General features: G+C 43.4%; 1 long non-coding RNA gene across 1 annotated transcript; it reads right to left on the bottom strand.

Moving 5' to 3' along the window:
* Nucleotides 1–18,732: 18,732 nt before the first annotated feature.
* On the bottom strand, nt 18,733–20,286 carry LOC123135332 (uncharacterized). Its single transcript, XR_006465929.1, has 5 exons — nt 20,260–20,286; nt 19,495–19,584; nt 19,299–19,413; nt 19,132–19,207; nt 18,733–18,841 (listed from the first exon to the last, which is right to left on the bottom strand). It is a non-coding gene; the product is annotated as an uncharacterized lncRNA (long non-coding RNA).
* Nucleotides 20,287–20,431: the final 145 nt, after the last annotated feature.

Genomic DNA, 20,431 nt, shown 5'->3' with positions numbered 1-20,431 from the left:
TTTCCTTGTCCGATAGCAGCTCTGTGGCAGACGGTGACTTTGAAGTAGTACTATATGAACTGTATGTAAGACCACATGCCGGAGCGCTGCTACTAGTTAACTAACACATTGGTCAAGAGCTAGTTAGTAAAGCTACCTGCTGAAATAAAATACACCTCCTGCCACTAGCAACTTACGGTCCGTGAGACTTTAGGTTACGATGGCAATGCAGCTCTGCAAATAAGGATTTGACGCGGAGATTACGCGGAGAGATCCATATAAGCTGTGCAAACTGGCTTGCGTACTTAATTTGTTGGGGCTACCAAAGTGCGTAATTACTCTGATATAAACTTCTTGTTGAATGTTTGAGCCCTCGAATTAGTATGAGAGTAGGCTATCTGTCTATATGTTGGGGTTGCTACGTAAGTGTTGTTGCGAAAAATATTGCTACTTATCTGATACTAGTTGCTACTTATCTGATACTAATAAGAGAGATGAAAGTGAAACTCCTCTCTGCCGTTGCACTTTCCAGGTACTTACACGCCAAAGTCCAAAGTGTAGATCCATTCAAAGAGTTGACTCTAGCAGTAGCGTACGGCTGTACGGTGCCGTTGCTACGGAAGGTACGGACGACTATTATATTCTAGCGTGAAAGGTGGGTGATCTATAGCCTGAGCTCTCATTAGCAGGCATTTGAGATCTCCTATCTACTACATAAACTAGTAGTATACTAGTATCTACTAGCTAGCAACAGGACAAGTCCATTTTCTCTAAGCAGTTCCGTATGTAGAGTAGGTGCGTTCAAGAGAAAAATAAGTCAAGATTGCCAACAAAGACGAGACAAAACGTCAATAGAGTCAGTGATCAAAACAAGTACTCTATGGTGATCAATATGAAAATATGCAAGGCGGCAAAGAGTTGACATTAGCCCCGCCCGTATACACATATGCAAGAGGTGACATTAGCCACGTCGACACCCGCGCTTGATACCAAAGAAGTGACCGGATATTTTTGTTCTCTGGATGACATGTTATTTGTTTTGGCAATTTCAAAACCAGAGTTGATCTTTAAAAAAATCTAGTGTGTAGATATTAGAATGAATCTGACCGTTGGGAGCGGAATATATTTTCTTTGATCACTGAAAATTTTCCACAAAAAATGAAAAAACCTTTTTAGTGGAAATCCAAAAACAATCTGGTGTATAGGTATTGTGTGAATCTGACCCTAGGAAGCACCATGATTAAATTTTATTGTATTGGCAGTTCAATTGAACTGCCAAAACGTCATATATTTAGGAATGGAGGGAGTAGATCATAATATTCTACTTCTCACAAAATTCTAACATTGAGTTGAAAGGTTATTTTTAAGAAAAAAATCCTTTGCGTAGATATTAGAGTGAAACTGACCACATGAGTGCCCGCAGTAGACTTTTATTACTCTAGATCACCATTCTCTTTAAAAAAAATCAAAGTTTAGTTGAAACTTATAGAAATATCCATAAACAGTCTAATGTATAGATCTTAGAGTGAGTCACATACCTTCATGTTTTTGCAGAGGAAAACATCGATTTCTGTGGTGAAAATAACAAAAGTGGGAGCTACAGTAATATTGTAAGATTTTGTAAAAAGGGATTGGGTTCATTTTTTTTCATGGCTCACAAATTAGTTGTGATTTTTAGGAAACTTGAAATCTGGAAAGATTTTGAAAATCATTTGCGTGGAAGTTTCCTTTAATGTGCGGAAGAGTGAATTTTGTATAGAAGGGATTACATTATCTCGAGTGTCATTAAGAGTTTCATGGGGGGGGGGGGGGGGGGGCACCTCTTTCTTTTAGATAGAAGTCCCGACCACGTCTCCTTTTATTCCTCGTGATGATAAGTCCCGACCGCTCTCCTCTCCCTTTGCCCTCGCTCGCTTCCTCCTCCCACACCCGCACAACCCTAGCCGCCTCCTCTCCTCTCCCCAGCCGCCACCGGCCACCTCCCAGCCCTCCTCCTCCGCCTCGTCGCCCTCGCAACCTCTCCTCTCCCCTAGCCGCCTCCTCTCCTCTCCCCAGCCGTCACCGGCCACCTCCCAGTCCTTCTCCTCTGCCTCGTCGCCCTCGCCACCTTGAGCTCGCAGCGAACGCTCTGCTCTGGCGGCGGTGGTGGCCTCTTGTGGCGGAGCAGGATGGGGAAGACGGTGGCGAGCAGGAGGGGGAAGACGGTGGCGGCGGCGCCCTCTGGTGGCGCAGGAGGAGGAGGGGGGAGATGGTGGCGGCGGCGCTTGTTCAGGGACTCGCTCAAGGTGCTCGAGCTCGACATCCAGCACGCCAACAACCTGTGAGTGCCCTCCCCTCCCCCCCTCCCTCCCTCCCTCCCACCGAAATAATCCCCTTCCTCAATTTCTTCAGTCTAGGGTGTGATGTTTTCGACTGAATCCGTCTGTCTCCTACAGCCCCGCCGCATGCCTCTTCCTCTTCCTCCTGCAGTGGACCGACTGCAGCCTCGCCGGCGCCCTCGGCCTCCTCAGGATCCCCATCTACAAGGTACTTCTCTTCTGTCTCCGGCTCTGTGGTTTCGTTGCAAAACTTGTGCCATATATATTGTTTTGACAGTGCTCGTTGTGGCTGTCTTCTTACCGAGGGGCTTTCTCAAAATTGAATGAAATAAAAAGGGCAAAAAGAAAACCATGTTAATTGGAGAAGAAGGGAATATAAACTCATAAATATGCTAGAAATATATTAGGTTGATACTGTCAACAAACAAGGACTAAAGATTTAGCATTTGCTAGAAACACGAATTTAGGCAAATGCAATATGCGTGACTTGTATTCATCTATTTGTTCTTCACCATACATTATGAGAGCGTGCGATTCGTTATATCAAGCCCACTATTGATCTAGGAATGCATCGTCTCCTACATCTCTTCTCACTTATGCTTCACTATTTGAGAATTCATCTATTTGTGCTTCACTATTCCATCGTCTCCCACATATTTTCTCACTTATGCCCATGCCGATTGGGTTCGCTGTCCTACTCCTTAAGCTTGCTGCTCAACACGTCGATTCTGTGTATGGTTGGGCGATGATATCATTTCTTGGTCTTCCAAATAAGAACATCACGAGCCCAGTCTAATGTGTAAGCCAAGTACCATGCCACAACTCACGATGTCGCTGAAACATGTTGGTTATGCCAGCTGCTGCAGGAGCTACATCATCCACTCGCCTACTGTACATTGTTTATTGAGACAACATCAACATGGAATATTTGTCTGTCAACTCAGTGAAGCACCAACGGATCAAGCACATTGAGGTTGATGTTTGTATTCTACTCGGAAAAGGTGACTATATTAATTAATTCTAAGCACCCCTCTTCAGTCCATCTTATATAGAAATCTCAAGCCTATGTCTATATAAGATGCACGTGCGTACATATACACTGCTTGAGCAACAACAACTTCTATACTACATACTCCTCTCTATGCGTATGTATGCATTACAAAGAGAAGAAATTGATAATAGAATTTGTCAGTCGATTCACGGAACAGGGCGGGAGGGGTAGGTAACAACAAAGTGTTTTAGTTTACTCCATCCTTGATCCGGCAGCGGAACAGGGACCTGTTGTACTCCTTATAAACTATTTTAATTTTATAATCATCTTTTGTTTCTCTCCAGTTTTTTCAGCAAACACATCGAGACGTTGGAAGAAATTGACGTGGTGTACAAGGAGCTGGCTTTACAGTCTGGCGTTAAGCACCGGGGAGGAGTTCCTTCTTTAGGTGGTGAGCTCACTTTCATTTCAGATCCTGTGGATGTTACCGTAATCATGCCTTATGTTGGCACAATGGCAGTTTCCAACCTCAGAGGCCTGGTAGGTGGCAAGTACACCATAGTCTCCACAGGACATGCAAATGCATCCACTCTATTTGTTCATTCATGTTTTACATCTTACTCGATCATGTTGGCATCCAGTATTCTTATATGCATGTGGTTTCGTCAACCTGGACTTAAATACAAACTGGTCATGAATGAGCTTATAAGTGTTTCTAATGGTCTTTTTATGCATGAATTATTCGGTTATTTGAATCATGGGTTTGTTTTGGTATATGTTCCTTTGATGGTGACCTGTCCACTTGAACTTTTGACAGGCTAGCTTCTAAAAAATGGGTGTATTAACTTTTTATGGTGTTGTGTTTACATCACTAAACATGTTTTTATATACTTGATATATGATGCATTTTTTTTTGAAAATTACTCAGTGCTCATTGATATTAATTTATGCTTCAAAATGCCATTTCTCCTACAGCATTGTGAATCTAATTACTGGATAGTGTATGCCAGTAGGTTTTGCTATTGATTAGTTTGCTAGCTAGAACAGAAGAGTATAAAACCATACATGTAACCTGCAGATTCAGTTACCAATTTACCATCAATATCATTTGATTCTTCTCAGAACTCAAGGTAGTGGAAGTGCACTGTTGTCCTGTATATGCCCCATTATTTTTTTGTTCTGTTAGTTATTCATATGGAAATTCTAGCATAAGGTGTGTTAGGATCTTTACTTTTTTTACACATCCTTTCATTCTTATCAAAGTCGCGAGCAGTTTAGCTTGAATCCAATGACTTTAAGAAGTTTAGAGATATTTCTTATAAAATATTACTGTTTATTGCCCCCTCTGATCAACAATATTATTCACCATGGTATATAATGTGGTACAGATTTTTCTTCTTCTTTACTACAGACGTATTTAGAAGTATCTACGGTTGAAACATGGAAATCAAGCGGTGAAATTAGTAACATTTGTATACGTGAACTTTGTTTCCCTGTGGGTGCTAATTTTTTGTTCCAGTCCAAACCTATACATGTATGATCTATAAAAGTAAAGCATTTTTTGTAATATTAATTTGTGACATTTGTATCTTGCTTGTAGTGTCCAGATTTCCAATTTTGTTGCTATATCTTTGGCGGTGAGTTGTTATCGATTTATTAGTTGTAGAGACAAAAGAAATTTGAAAGAGTGAAATTTATCTAATCCATGTTCTGCTTCCAACTTTGAAGAGTACTGGAGAAGATGTAATTCTGTTTGACCTCTCTTTCATTAATCCTTTAAGAAATATATATGATGTAGGAGAGTTGCACTATCATTTGGAATACTTCTTCCATATTGAGATGGGATGCATATAGTCAATGACATGCTTTTGAGTTCATATAGACAGTTCATCATAGAAAATACAATGCACTCTATTCTGCATTATATATGAATTTAGAATACATCATTACTATTTTATCGATCATTCTCACTGGTTTCTAATCATGATATTTGGGATTCTCTTGCACAAGGATGTTGTGGTATGGTAGTTCTTATTTATTGTGAACCGATTCTATCGTGCTTCTGCTTCTACGTGTTTGTTGATGATTGAACGGAGGTTAGATTAGATTATTGCCATGGTAGTTCTCATCTTCTTTATCTGAAGCAGTAAGATTGTTTGATGTTTTCTAGCTTTCCTTCGATTATGAAAATTCCCAGAGAATGTCCCATTGTCACTGCAAGGAGCAGCAACTGATATTGGTGCTTCCACCTCTGTGTCATGCCCAGGCCAAACTGCCACGCCCCCTGGTTCTCCATATTTTCTCTTTGGTGTTTTATACATTCAGTTATATCCTATCTTATCCAGTATGTCTCGTATCTTGGTTGATTTGCAGTTTATACTCTACTTTACAAACATTATAGTTATATTCTACTAACAGCTGGATTCACCATGCCGGGCACCTCTCCTGGCCGATATTGCACCTCCCCAAGATGCAGCGGCTGGCTCTGCCTTTTGCAGGGAGGCAAGGAGCACCGACAGGTCCAGCAACCGCCGTGCCCTAGCCCGGCCTCCAGCGATTGGCTAGACTGTCGCTGCAGTCTGCGCGTGGTCGCCGCATGCGCGAGAAGGTGAGGAAGATGACCCGAGGTGAGCCGCCTCTGATCCGCCGCGCAAGGCGCTCACCGAGTGCCTCTCCAGCTCAACGGTCCCCAACCCAAGGCGAGTCCCTCTTCCCCACATCCATCCATGCATGTTGTCACCGTCGAATACGGGAGGCCACTGATTGTGTTGCTAGGCCAGATTAGAAGTGAAATTCGCCTTTGAGGTTTAGGTTGGATGTTGAACTCCGTAGCTTATAGATTGTGGTTGTCCTTTTTGGATCAGTGTACTGCTGCAGTTGCGCCAGTATATGTTGTTTTCCTGCAACTGGTCTTTGGGTCAGTGAACAAGAGCTAGAGACACAAGGTGAAAACACTGTTTGTGCCATTTGTTTCTTTCAATTCTACTCATGGGACGCTGATGATTGATGGAGCAGGACCGCTACCACTCCTCGCCTACGTAAAGCACGTGCCAGATCTGAGCCAGTGAAGGCACTGATGCCCGTGCGACGCATCATCGTTGTAATGGTGAATAGCATATTAAGCCTCCTAATTTGTAGCGGTGCAATTTGGAGCCTTTGTGAAGTGGAGCAGCTTTGTCTGGTTGGCCTTCAATTATTTGTGCGTTGCTTGTGATCCTACTAGCTTAGTGTGCTTTGATTGTTTACTTGTTTCCTGTTTATATACCCTACATGCACTAACCTGTTTATCTAGCACTAATGGTATTTATTTTATCACAGGTTAGAACTGCTCTGTCAAATCCTTACCTTTCTTTTGCAGAGGCACTGAATGGTTTGGCTGGTCCACAACAGTCTCAGATAATCTTGATTTTACATGGTGAACGTTCTCTGTTGCATCATGATCATCTTGTGCTTGCCAAATGGATCTCCTGAAACAAATTCCTCCTAATAAATTGTAAAAGTCCTAATGAAGAAAAATATGTTCATGTCCTTCTAAAACGATGTATGTACTGGTTGGCTTTGTGATTCCTCTCAGATTGTGCTTTTTGGCTTTGTGATTCCTCCCAGGTTGTGCTTTTCGTTCTTATGTAGCAATGCATCACTTCTCCAGGTGAAAAAATGATGGAAACAAAGGCTCTGTTTAAATTTGTTGTCCTTTTATATCTTCCAGCCTTTATCATACATTCTTCTTATCCAATTGTGAGTTTAAGTAGTTATACCTATCATTGTAAGCCTGTAGGAAGCAAATATTTTCATGTGAATTTTATTTCTCTGTGATGGTTTTACCAGAAACAAATCATAGCCACTGTTACATGATGTTATTTATCTTACCGTGCCGTTCTATCTGTATACTCTGTTTACGTCCTTTTGACACTCCCAGTTTTGTTTTTCTATGGTATATATTTGACTCCTTTTCATGCCATTTGGCTTTGAATCTGTCCTCATGGTCATGTCTACTGGTATATAGTGCACTCGAAGCTTATATATATTGTTATCTACAGACTGTTTATCATAAATTTCTGTTTTACCTTATGCTTGTCCTGGTGGTTTTCTTCCTGGGTGATTGTGTGCTCATATGCCATTGGTCAATATCCATCTTTATAGAGGATGCCCACTTTTCTTAGTTTCATACCGATTCTTAATAGTCTCGCAATGCGTGCTCGGATTAGTTCTTTGAATGAATAGAGATAATAAATGTATTGGGGGTTCCAATATCAAGTGTACCACCTGGTTATTGCTTACCCAACTAATACGCACTACTTGGTGATAAAGGAAAACAGCTAGAAAAATAATTAATAAAGTGTGCCATCTGCTTATTGTTTTATACACAGTTGCTTGATTCTTTTTGTTTCTCTATAGGCCTCTGATCCTGTCTGCAGTGTGCGGATAGGTTGTTCATCTGCCTAGGTCGTAGATTCTTTCCTTCCTGCCGACGGCAGGTACAAGACTCGAGCAATGGTTAACGGGCAAGCACTATATACACCATCCATCTATGCTAATATAGCCTGTCTTTTAAAGCCAATGTATGATACTACCAAGTGATCTGAATACTTTCTTTTAAGCACCAAGCTTTCATGTAATGGAATATAAGTATCTTTAAGTTGATTCTAAATCAATCTCATACAAAATGCTTGGCTCGCTCCTGCTTTTGCCGCCATGGTCAAACATGCAGCGATGACTTAATGTACACTCTTTCAATACATGGCTTGCTCTCGGCCTTTGCGCCATTGGCGCAACTGGTCATCTAGTGATGATGAAAGACGTCTAGAGGTCTTGGCATCAAAAACTAACAAAAAGATCTTATCACACATAAGCATGTGTTTCTACACCAAAAGGATGTCCAAAGTCCTTGGCCTGCGTCACGGCGTTGTCATCTCAAATGGATACTCTGACATTGGGGGGGGGGGGGGGGTGGAAGGTGTGCGTGCGTGTTGAGGTGGGCTGAGGGGTGATGCCTCACACATAACATGTTTGTACTTTGGTGTCTATATGGTAGCATCATGTTGGTGTATGCTAAAAAGCATCATGCTGGTGATGACATCGGTACATGCAAAAAAGATCTTTGTGGCACTTATGGGTCCTGATGGCGTCCTCTGCGGCCCGATGAGGAGCATACGAAAGATGTATTCCTGTGAGTGGTGACCTAATTTTGCGAGTTCATGTGCTGTTAAAGTCTTCTAGTACTTCACTTTGGCGAGTTCATCTACTCTTAAAGTCTTCACGAAAAAGGGTTTCCCCCGCTTTATATCATAGAGCAACCATCACCGCATACATCCGAAAAGACCGATACAAACACACATCACCACTGCACTCAACACAAACACCCAAAGCAAGATACAAAGGTGCTGGGCACCGACAAGCCATCCCTACGACTACCAAGCATACTATGAATGAGGAAGGAGAGCTCTTAAAGTCTTCTACTACTCTACTTTGACGAGTTCATGTGCTCTTAAAGTCTTCTATAATAAACTTGCTCGAGTAGATATGGATCAGGTCTAAGTGCTATTTTACACCGTCGTGTTCAATTAAAGTCCAATTCACTCTTGTGCAAGATTTCTCTGGTTGTGCTTGTTCATCTTCTTTGGCTGGTTCTCTGGCCGGTTGACGATAAGAACATGTACAGCCATCCATGTTAAGCACCAAGAATATTGTATTTTCGGTCTGTGTTCCGTCGTTTCCATTGCTTTCTGTGCTGGTTTGCATCATACCGTCAGATTCTAATAAGATATTATATAGCGATATACTACATTTTATCCAACAATGGTGAAATCGACTAGGTAGCCATAGCCCGTAGGTAGTACAAGTCAAACTAACAGTGCATTGGAAGAATTGACTCTAGCTGCAAGTACATGCACCATGGCCCATACATGCACATGCAATTAATACTATCATATGGTACTTAAAAAAAAAGGATTGCCCTGGCCTCTGCATCCGAGCGATGCATGCAGCCATTTTACTAATTATTTTTAGAGACCTTACAAAGCATTACATCAGTAAGCCTGAAGCCACCATCTTGGCGACACCTGTCGCTACTCCTATCCCCTTGATGCAAGTGTGCCGAATGTCCGAGCCTAATACCAAACAGACATCGACCAAAACCTAACATCTAATGTTGGTTGCCTCATCCCAGCCACACACCGGTAATGGGTCACGCACCGGTCCGGCACACTCACCGAGGCTACCGCAACCATCATCCACCAAACCATCTTCAGAGTAGGTACCGACACAAAGAATTTGCCAGGTCAGCTGTCGACACCACCATGGTGCCAGACAGCGCCACCGCCCTGCGTTCGTCCATCCTGCTGCAGCTGTCATTGATATCCAGTTGCACCATGACGCAAATACTTGTCATTGTCGACGTGGTAGAAACAACACAGCACCTCCTGGCAACCTCCACACCGTCGCCGCTGCTGGAGCTACACGGAGTCCATCACCCACAACATCTCTCCGTCGAACAACAGAACCTCCCAAGACGGCGCCTCCATGGAGGGTACGACGCGAAGAACGCCGCCATCGCCCAATCCAGACTGAATTTTGGACTTTGACCGGGAGGGGTTCGGAGGTGGATAGGAGAGACCTCAACATCGCCTCGATGGACGGTAGCAACGTCGAGAGACGTCGCCTATCCCGGACCGAACAAGCCGATCAAAGTTTCCTCTGGTCCCCATCCTATACCACCAAACCACCATCGGCTCCGGATACGGCAAACGAACCGAAACCTACAGAGATGAGAGAGCCATGGGACTCAACCCACCATGAAGGAGGATCGAGAAGAATCCATCGTAGATCTCCAGGCGCCGAATCCAGCGATTCGGCGTGGTCAGCGATGACCACCACCACCCCGCGGCGGCCGCCGTCGTTCAAGCCCAAGACACAGAATTGGATCCAATATGAACCCGACAGCGCCCGCAACCACCGATCTTTCCACCACCCAGCCGTCACCACGCCGCGAGCACAACGTCGCCAAGAAACCCGCCCGCCGCGTCGCCCGACCCCACGCTAGCCCGGTGCCCCGCCCGATCTGGCTGCCCCACACCAGTCGTGACGGACGAGGGGAAGAGATGCCCCGCCACCGCCCAGCCGACAAGCTTTGCCCAGCGGCGTTGCGGACGGCAGCGAGGAGAGATGGAGGCGGAGGAGGACCGAGAGGACGGCGGCTAGGGCTCCCCCTGAGTCGCCCGCGGGGGCGACACGAGGGGGACAAGGGGATGGTGAGGTAGGAAGGGGTTATGCCAGCGGCCGCGGGATGAAAACCCTAGAGGAGGCAGCCTTCTGATGCGAAGCTAGGGGGCGCAGTCCAGCTGCTTGAGTCAGCGAGGTAAGCGATCCAATACCGTATGATACTGACTGCCACATACTGTATTTAGGTACGAACATGTATTGTACTACCTACGGGCCACTCTTACCTAGTCGGTTTCATAACTCTCCCTACGTCATGATTCAGCAACCTAATTCATGTATTCTATACATTGGTGTTAGCCAGTGGCGAATCTAGAAAAGAAAAACTTGGGCTGAAAGCAGCTTGGGTCGTGCAAACATGTTGGACTGGCCTGGCAAGTGGCTGGGCTGGGCTTTGAGCCTAGTGGTAAGAAAATAACCCCCCTCCCCCACAAAAGTAGATTCACCACTGGTGTGAGCACAGCCGCTACCAAGTTTTAGAACTTAAAACAATTTTCTCGGTCTCAGGTTCTGAAACTTGCAATCTTGCTAGTCGCTCATACCAAATTTTAGAAGTTGAAACTGAACAAAATTATAAAAACTCATCAAAACGTATTCAAAATTGATATCATTTGAAAGCCCTCGTCACCAGAAACATGAATATGCAAACAGAACTTCATTTGAAATTTTGATTCAGAAGATATGAAATATTGAAAATCAAAAGCAAAAAACAAAAAAATGGCCCACCCCCGTGTGCTACAAATCCCCGGTATTTTGCTTCACGTTTTGTTGCTAGGTCAATTCAATAGGGTGGTAGCTCAGCATTGACCAACGTTGGTGAAAACGATTGTTGGTGCCGGTTGTCATATCATACTCTAAAGCCATATATGGATTCTGGCCGTACGTACACGCATCATCATCACACTCCGTTACTTGGCAGCAAGTTATAGCCAGCAACCAAAGATGTAATTTCAGCATGCTATACACAACAAGTTTGAGGAAAACGATATGCGGCGGCATATGTATATTCTCGAATATCTTACGGCGTCACACTCAAAGGAAAAGACGTGAAAGGGGGACTTTCAGCGAAAAGAGGACAAAGCTGAATCTTAGCTAAGATACAAATCGAACATCGTCATGAATTGATGCTTATAGTTAAATAATTGACGTCCTCATTTGCTTATAACAGGGACTTGTATGTAAAAAAATACAGGTACGTCTCCCGTTGAATTTTCCCAGGGCTGCAAAACTACGTACACTGCGATAATATCTATCTATCTATGTGATTCAGATTGTTGGGTGCACTGCACGATTTCTTCTCACTGGGTCGTCACCTTGGATGCCGGCTACACGGTGGCGGACCTATCATTGGGGCGAGTCGGGGCCAGGCCAGATAGCCGGAGGTGGTGCTGGGCACCATTGCCTATCAGAAACCAGACCATCGCCAATGTTGTGGTCCAACCGTGAACTATCAAAGGCGAAGCTGGGAAGGTGGTTTACAGGGCGGAAGAAAGAAGACAGGCCCGGTTGCCTCGATTAACGGCCATGTTAAGTGAAAACGCCACCTCTTTGCGTCCCTGGGCCAGCGAATTTCGGCCTGCCCCCCAAACCAGCCGAACCATCTTCTCTTTTTCGTGCCTTCAGTTTTCTAGCCCGTTCTTGGGACTGTTTAGTTCCAAAAAAATCTGGCTGCAGTAGAAAAGGTCAGAAAAAAATCTGAACATCCCTTAAAATTTGTGAACATTTAAAACATATATGAACATTTTTATAAAACGAGATCATTTGTAAGAACTCTGTGATTTTTTTATATTTTGAATATTATTCAAAAGTTTGAACTTTCATTTAAACAGGAATTGTTTTAAAAAAATCTTTTAAAACAGAAAAATGAGAACGCTTTTCATAAAAAGGCGATCATTTTCGAATAAAAGTAGAATCTAAGCAATTAAAAGGAAATAAGAAAACAAAAGAAAAACTGAAAAACCATAGTAAAAACTGGTAAGTAAAAACAAAAAGAAAAAACTAGACCGGAACCTCCTAGGAAGTTCCTAAACCAGGAAAATCAGAGTCAGAACCTTCCCAAATTGGAATCTTGTACAAATGGCTAACGAGCTAAATGGGGTCGGCACAATCAGTCACTCGCGTCGCTAGCTCTGCGAAATTTAGTCAGTCGCTCGCTTGACTGGGCCATGTATATAACAAATCTTTCCTACGACCGGGTGTAGTTCCTCCCACTTTTGTTTGGTATATTCTAGGTAGTATCTATCGTATAGGAGAGTATGTAGGTGTAGTATGTAATATAGAAGAATATTTATGTAGTAAATATACTATTTTTTTGGTAGTATGTACCATGTTTTTAGCATACTCGTTTTTATGTAAAAATATGTACATATTTCACAACTATAATAAAAACTATGGGCTCACCTGCAAGTTTTTCATGTAACACACTTTGGAGTATCTTATATATAGTATGTGAACATACTCAAAGTGATAAATTAGCATATATACTACCGCATGGTAATAAATAAGACATGGGTGTAGTTACACCCGGTAGTAGGATGTATTTTCTCTATATGGGGGTGTACTACATTCTATGTTCCTCTTTATTTGGTGTTTTAGTTTTTAAGTTAAAACTTTGTAGCTTTGATCTAGTCTGTAGAAGAAGAAGAAAACTATCAACACCTATGATACCAATATTCATATGAAATCTAACATTTGATTTGTCTTATAAAGGACTTGTATGTTAGTTTATCAAACAGGGTTGTCTAATGTATAGTTAGATGATACCCTGCAGGAAATATTCAAAATATATTTCGGTGAGATTTGATTGTCTAAAACATGAATATTTGGAGTAATAATAAGATAACTGAAATTTAAAAATACATATGATTCAACGTGTTTGGTTGTTGTATATTTGTAAAATACTTATTAAATATAAATAGCATAATTAATTGAAAATTTTCATTCAAGTTTGCATGTTGAGCTAGATTTTCTCCTATGCATGGTTGAGTGCTACTCCACAAAATTTTGAAACCCCCAAAAGATAGGAGTTGATGCAGGTTTGGGCATCTCCAACGCAGTACCCCAAAGCGCCCGTAAACATCCAGACCACATGGTCCGGACACTTTTTGTAATCCAACATGGCCCCCTAAATATTCACGAACCAGTCTGCATTGTCCATATCCCTTCAAACAAGAAGCAAATTTGATGTAGCTTTGCAGGGTCCGGACACCGCGTGGGACTCTATTTGGCCCACTGTCAGTTGGACCACATGTCCTCACAGTCCATGTGCTTTATCCTCTGGGTTCATCTGGCCGATATTGTTCGGACCTGAAGCCTATTTAAGGGACATGATTGGATGGCCGGCTCCAAACACGGTCCGTGGACGGATAGTCTGCCTGTTTTATGGTATAGCGTTGGAGATGTCCTTATGTTTTAGAAACTGTTTTGATATCGAAACATCAACATTTTATCTAACCATCCATGTGACTGAGAATGCTGAGTCCACTGCATGATTGCTTCTCACTCCACAGGTAACTTTACGGTGTCGAAAGAATTAATTTTGAATTTTCAAAATTAAGGCCTCCAAAATGCCCTACTCCCTCCAGGTCCGCATTTTCATTGTACTAGAAAATAGAGACTTGCAAGTACTCCACAAAATTTTGGCCCCATGAGAGATAGGAGTTGATGCATGTTCGCTGATTGCTAATAAGAGGGATGAACCTCAATGCGTGGCACTTCAGTTTCAAGCCGGTCTATAAAAGAAAATTGTGGTCAAAGTTATGTTTTGAAAACGGTTTTCATATCCAAAGCATCCGCTTTTCAAGGAGGAGCGCCGCACTGCAAGCAACTTTCGATCCAGTTTTCACTCTTTAGCTGGCTACGAAGTGTAAACGTAGTTCTTGTAGTGAAAGTCATGGTAGACCGTGCAAATGGTCGTTGGCTCTAGCTGCAATGCATGCATGGAAGCGCACGGTGGTTGCTGACTGGTTGCTGGTTGTATGTGGAGTGCTATGATATTCTGGCTGCAAACATGGACCAGTGATCTATAGCCTGAGCTCTCATTAGCTGTAGATGGTTTGGTGAAGCGTGAAGCAAGCCGTGTAATGTGCATGTGCACGTCCAGAGAATTTGACCTAGCGCATCGTCGTCACTAATCTAACGCCTGCAACCGGACAAGTTTTCCAAGGCAAGATACCTTATAGCCTAAATAGTTGTTGAGTAGAGAGCCGTGTTCCTTGCGTGGCGCCCTTTTGCGCCGTACGTTCCTTATGAAGCTGTAATCACTTTTCTCCAAACCCATTATATGATAAGCAAATGCATATCATATAAGATCTCCTCGCAGTATTCGTGGGCACGTCAGTCGTTGGTTACGAAATCCAAACGGGCTTCTTTGTACACGAAGTGCAAGAGCGCTCCAACCTCAAAGAGTTGACTCCAGCTGAGCTAAGTACGGTACGGCGATCGCAAGTCTGAATGACGTCCCATGAAAATGGGGAGGTGCGTTGTATTTATACGTATGGTTGGTGAAGATCAAAAAAATAGATCGATGTACGGTTGGTCAGAGCAAACTTTGCAAGGTGGCTACAAGCATGTACTATTATGCGCCACTTCAACATAATATAAAGTCCCGGGCATTGGGGCCGTACACATGCAAGATCGTCAAGTACGGAGTACGGTCGTTGGTACCTCTATCTGTATTATTCTCGATGCATTGTCATCGGCGACCTAAAGTCCATTGACCATACGTGGTACTCCACAGGGGGTGTATATTCTTCAGCAGGTACGTTTTGCTAGCTTTTTTTCGAGAGCATACGTTTTGCTACCTGGAGTAAACAAGATTAGAGGACTATGTAGCCCATAGTTGACACTGTGAGGTCCTCTGGGTCACTCCACAGGTAACTTCGTGGTGTCTATCGACCGCATGCTAACTTCACAATGTTTTTTTTTCAATAAAAGGAGCCTCCAAGCCCAACAATGCTAAATGAACGCTGGGCTCTGTGGAGGGCATAATTTTGATAAGATAAATCAAATTCACGCTCTTACGTTTCAGGTTCTTTTTTGAAAAAATACACGTATACCGAGAGACATAGTCTACATGTGTGCAATTTTTCATGATAAAAGACAAATTTGCCGCTTTTCAGCGCATGAACTGTTCGTCCTCAATGTCCTAGATTTTTGTTTGCAGCTCGCAATTCAAGGTATTTCATCATGAAATTTTACATTACATCCGTGTATATGTATATATTTTTTCTGGATTTCTAAAAACTGAAATTTTTCAAAAAAAAAAAATAAGGCCTCCAAGGACCACGGCCTCCAAAACGCCTTACAGGGTCCAGGCCTGCAGTTTCATTGAAGAAGATAGAATTTTATAAGTACTCCACAAAATTTGACCCCCCGAAAGATAGAAGTTGATGCATGTTGGCTGGTTGCTAAGAGCATCTCCAGCCACGCCCCGAAAGATAGAAGTTGATGCATGTTGGCTGGTTGCTAAGAGCATCTCCAGCCACGCCCCCAGGAAGGCCTCCCCAGGCGATTTATTTGCGCCGGCGCCGAAAAAACGGCCCAGTTGCGCCCTCAGGACGCCGAATTACGCCGGCTCGTGCTGTTTTTGCGCCCGGCGCTCGCAGGCCGAACCCGGTGCACTGGGGGGCGCTCGGGGGCTCCGGCGCAAGGGAAAAGTATTCCTGGGGCCACATTGACAGGTGAAAAGTCAATCCACCCGCCCAGATTCGCCCTCCTCCCCCCCGCGCTCGGCCGCCATCCTGCGCCACCCTGCCGATCCCGGCGCCGACCACGCCCGCCGCAGCTAGGTAGACCGTCTCCAGCCTAGAAAAAGAAGGAGCGTCGCCGAGGCAGCCTTTTCGCCGCCGCCCCAGGCACCTTTTCCGGCGCTCCGGCCGTGCAGGGCCTGTACGCCGGCGGGCTTGCGCCCACCTCGCCCACAAGGTGTTCGGTGAATTGCCCGGCCCGAAGATGGACTCCGAAGATGAGGAGGCACTCGCGGCGTTGCTGGATGAGGAATCCGAAGTCGACGTCCGGGAGCAGGAGCATCTCATGGTGCTCTCCGCCCTCGCCGACCTGCTCGTGAGCAGTGAGAAGCCGCGGCGAGGTGGCTCGGTGCTTGGACGGGTGAAATCAAAGAACCGGCATCGTCTGGAAGGCTACTGCATGCTCTACTCGGACTACTTGGCCGACGCTCCATTGCACGGTGAGAAAACATTTCGGCGCCGTTATCGGATGAGCCGAAAGCTTTTCCTCCGGATTGTCAAGCGGGCATTTGGTTTGCTCCAATCTCGATTTGCTGTTGTCCGGTTCCCTGCTCAGACCTGGTCGAAAGATCAAATGTGGAAAATCATGAGTTGTTGTGTCATCTTGCACAACATGATCATTGAGAGTGAGCAGGAAGATCCAGTGTTTTACATTGAACCGTACCACAAGCAGGGTCCTCTTGCCCAAGTTGATCATCAGCTACTGGCAAACTGGATTGACTACCTCAATATGCGTCAAGAGATCCGAGACCCACAGGTGCATCAAGAACTGCAACACGATATGGTGGAGTACCTATGAAGGCTCAAGGGCGAGGCCGGGAATGGAGATGAAACTTGAGTTTTTATTTGTTAAACGATATAATTAGTAGTGAACTATTTGATTTGTGTGATGAAACAAGCTGAAAACACGCCGAACTATGTGAGGAGATAATTGATTCCTATTTGTTTGCAAAAATTCACGTCGAAACCCGCCGAACCGCGCCGAATATGGGCCGTTTCATGCAGTTATCGGGCGGTTTTTGGATATATTTGGGCCGAAAGCTAGGCTGAATTCGGCGCCTGGGGGCGACATCTGGGTGCCGAACCGCCTTCAACGCCGATTTTATCGCCGGCGCACCCCCGGGACGCTCTTTTTCGGCGCCCTGGGGTGCCGAACGGCTGGAGATGCTCTAATAAGAGGGATGAGCCCCCCTTGCGTGGCACTTCAGTCTCAAGCCGAACTATTAAGAAAATTCGAGTCAAAGTTACGGTTTTAAAACGGTTTTGATATCCAAAGCATCACCTTTCCAAGGAGGAACGCCGCACTGCAAGCTACTCTCGATCCTGTTTTCACTCCTTAGTTGCCTACGAAGTCTAAATGTAGTTCTTGCAGAGAAAGTCATGCACTACCAAAAACTGAAATTTTCCTGTGAGCCGAAAACCGACAGGGAAATATGGGAAACCGACAGGAATATCTTTTCCTGTCGGCCAACCGTCAGGAATGGCCGCCAGCCATAGCTTGACAGGGAAAATAAGCTATGCCTGTCGGTTGGCCGACAGGAACTTTATCCCTGTCGGTTTTACTAGTTTCTCTGTCGGTTTTGGCCCTACAGGGCGCTGTATAGGCGTCAGGTTTGGCCAACCATGGAAGTGGTATATCCCTGTCACACAGCCGCCAGGAAAATAAGATACAAACAAACAAAAAAAATCCATATTGATAGTTTTACACATCTATTCCATTATTCAGGATACTCAAAACATAGAAGCATCGATTTCAATAGTTTACGCAACCATAATTCACATATACAATTCCATAGAATTTACATGAATCAAAGGCTAACAAAAACAGAGGTCCAACATGAGACCTCATTTTCTATAATGCCTTGCTGCAGCTTAAGTTGCAAGCTGCTCTTCAAGGTTACCCTGCAGTGGCATAATTGAACTTGTGAAAATGAGCAAGTGTCAACAGTTTGCTACAAAAAGGTAACAAGAAACAGGAAAACATATATAAGATATGATGAACATAATCTATTTGGAATCTCAGCTTCTCACATTAACATTGGCATATATACCAAACTTGTTTTTGTCACAGCAGGGTTACCAAATTTAACAGCTATATAGCCAAATAATGGAGTGATTTGTTCTACCATCATGTCTCAGATTTGATGCAAACCATACAGCTGACTAAATCCATTCAAATGACAACCTGAGCAGAAGCTTTTGTGTCAGTTTGACAGAACTATCAGCTAACAGCCGGAGTAGATAATTTATTAGAGACTTCTTGCAAGTCAACTTCAGAACACAATACCAATGTGAATAGAATTAAGTGCAACTCCTCAAGGATGCATAACCACAAAGCTATATAATAAGAAAATAATAGGGAGTTAAGTCTATCCATTCAGATTTGCAAGAATACTCGACAGATCCTTGATCATCTCCATAATAGTAGAAACCAAAGCATTATGCAATAATTTGATAATGTAATAGTAGGGAAAGTTACCTCTTCATTCAGAACAATATGGTAGAATTTCTTGCCTTGATTGAATCTCCTTGTTGTACTGATAATGCTCATTGTACTTGCCATGCAGCTGGTCAATGCTTCCTAAATCCTAATATAACAAAAGAGCATCAAACCAATAGCTATGGATAAACAGAACTAGAGAACACATTTTTACAACACTTACAAATTGAGACAATAAAAAATCAAAATGGAATAGAAATAAGTTGTGTTCATACTAAACAAACATAGAAATTACTGGTTAAATGCAGATCTCATGATCTTTGGCACAATGGACATAGCATGGTATGATTTAATATACATGAGACAACTTGATCAGCAATTATTAATGATAAAACCTTGATTAGAGACCAGGGTGAAAACAAAAGTAAAAATATATACCTTGAATAGAGCAAAGGCTCTTGCATCTCACGTGGATCCTGGATCTTGAATTTTGCTCCTAATCATGAGCTGCAAACTAGAAAATTCAGTCCTCAAATAAGCGCTGGCCAATATTTAATTTCTAGGTTCAAGTACATACAACAACAAAATATGGAAGGGAATATTACCACTTCATTTGGAGGAATATTATACAATTTCTTGACGCCAAGTGATAACCTCAACCTCATCTTTAACCTCTCTGTTGCACTGATGATGTGAATTGTACTTGCAACGCAACTGCTACTGGATAGAGAGCAAACTGTAAGAGAATAAAATCATAAGGAAATAGAATGGTACGTAACATTTGGACTGAACAAACATTACTTTCATGACGCGTTCCCTGCATTATTTTCATTTTCAGTGCATTATTCTGGACAGAGCGAACCAAAGCAATGCGCTTCAGGAAAGAGTTCCCTGCATTATTTTCATTTTCAGTTCAAGGCAGCAATATGGTCACCGGTTAAAGCTTGAAAAAAAATGATATTTCCAACTGACACACCAGACGAAGCATCTAAATGATCTCAACATAGTTAAAGGCCATATTATAAACACATGTATATACCCTGTACAAGCCACTCAAAAACAGAGGAACCATGTTCATGTATGAAAATTCTGGGAAGTAAAAATGACCAATGTGCACCTCCATGTATATCTACATCACAAAATATGGGTTGTTATATACAACCAAAAAACAGCAATCAATCTTGGAGAATAATAAAAATTCAACAGATCATCATAAGGAAAATCATGCCCCTAAGAATTTATTGGTCATGTAACCTGGAAATGAAAGCAAAAGATCTCATACAACCTTTCTAAAAGCAGTTGGCTCTAGTACCAGTACAATATCTTGCAGCATACGGTTGCATAGGAGAGGCGTTCAACTACTTTGGCCTATTAAAAATGAATGTCCGTATAGACCCATTTGCTTCCGCTAGTACCCAACAAATTAGGGAGAAGAAAATGCTTATTATTTTATTGTGAATCCAAACGGAGGTGCTTACAGATGAAATTTATCAGAAGGATACAGATCCGAAAGAAGAGAATATACATCGATTATTATAAGTGAAAAAACACCATAGTCGACGCTACCTGGATGGAACGGGGTGGTACTCAAAGAAGGATGCTACGGCGGTCGAGTGACGGCAGTGGCAGCGACGTTGACGGAGACCCTCCCCGCGGAGGCAGTAGGGAGGTTGACGGCGATATTCCGGAAGGGGTCGTTCCATGGTCGACGACCCTACAAACATGGCAGAGGGGACAT

Source organism: Triticum aestivum, chromosome 6B (genome assembly GCF_018294505.1).
Source record: "Triticum aestivum cultivar Chinese Spring chromosome 6B, IWGSC CS RefSeq v2.1, whole genome shotgun sequence".
Lineage (NCBI taxonomy): Eukaryota > Viridiplantae > Streptophyta > Magnoliopsida > Poales > Poaceae > Triticum > Triticum aestivum.
The sequence above is the reverse complement of the archived record's forward strand: the minus strand, read 5'-3'. Positions and strand labels throughout refer to the sequence as shown.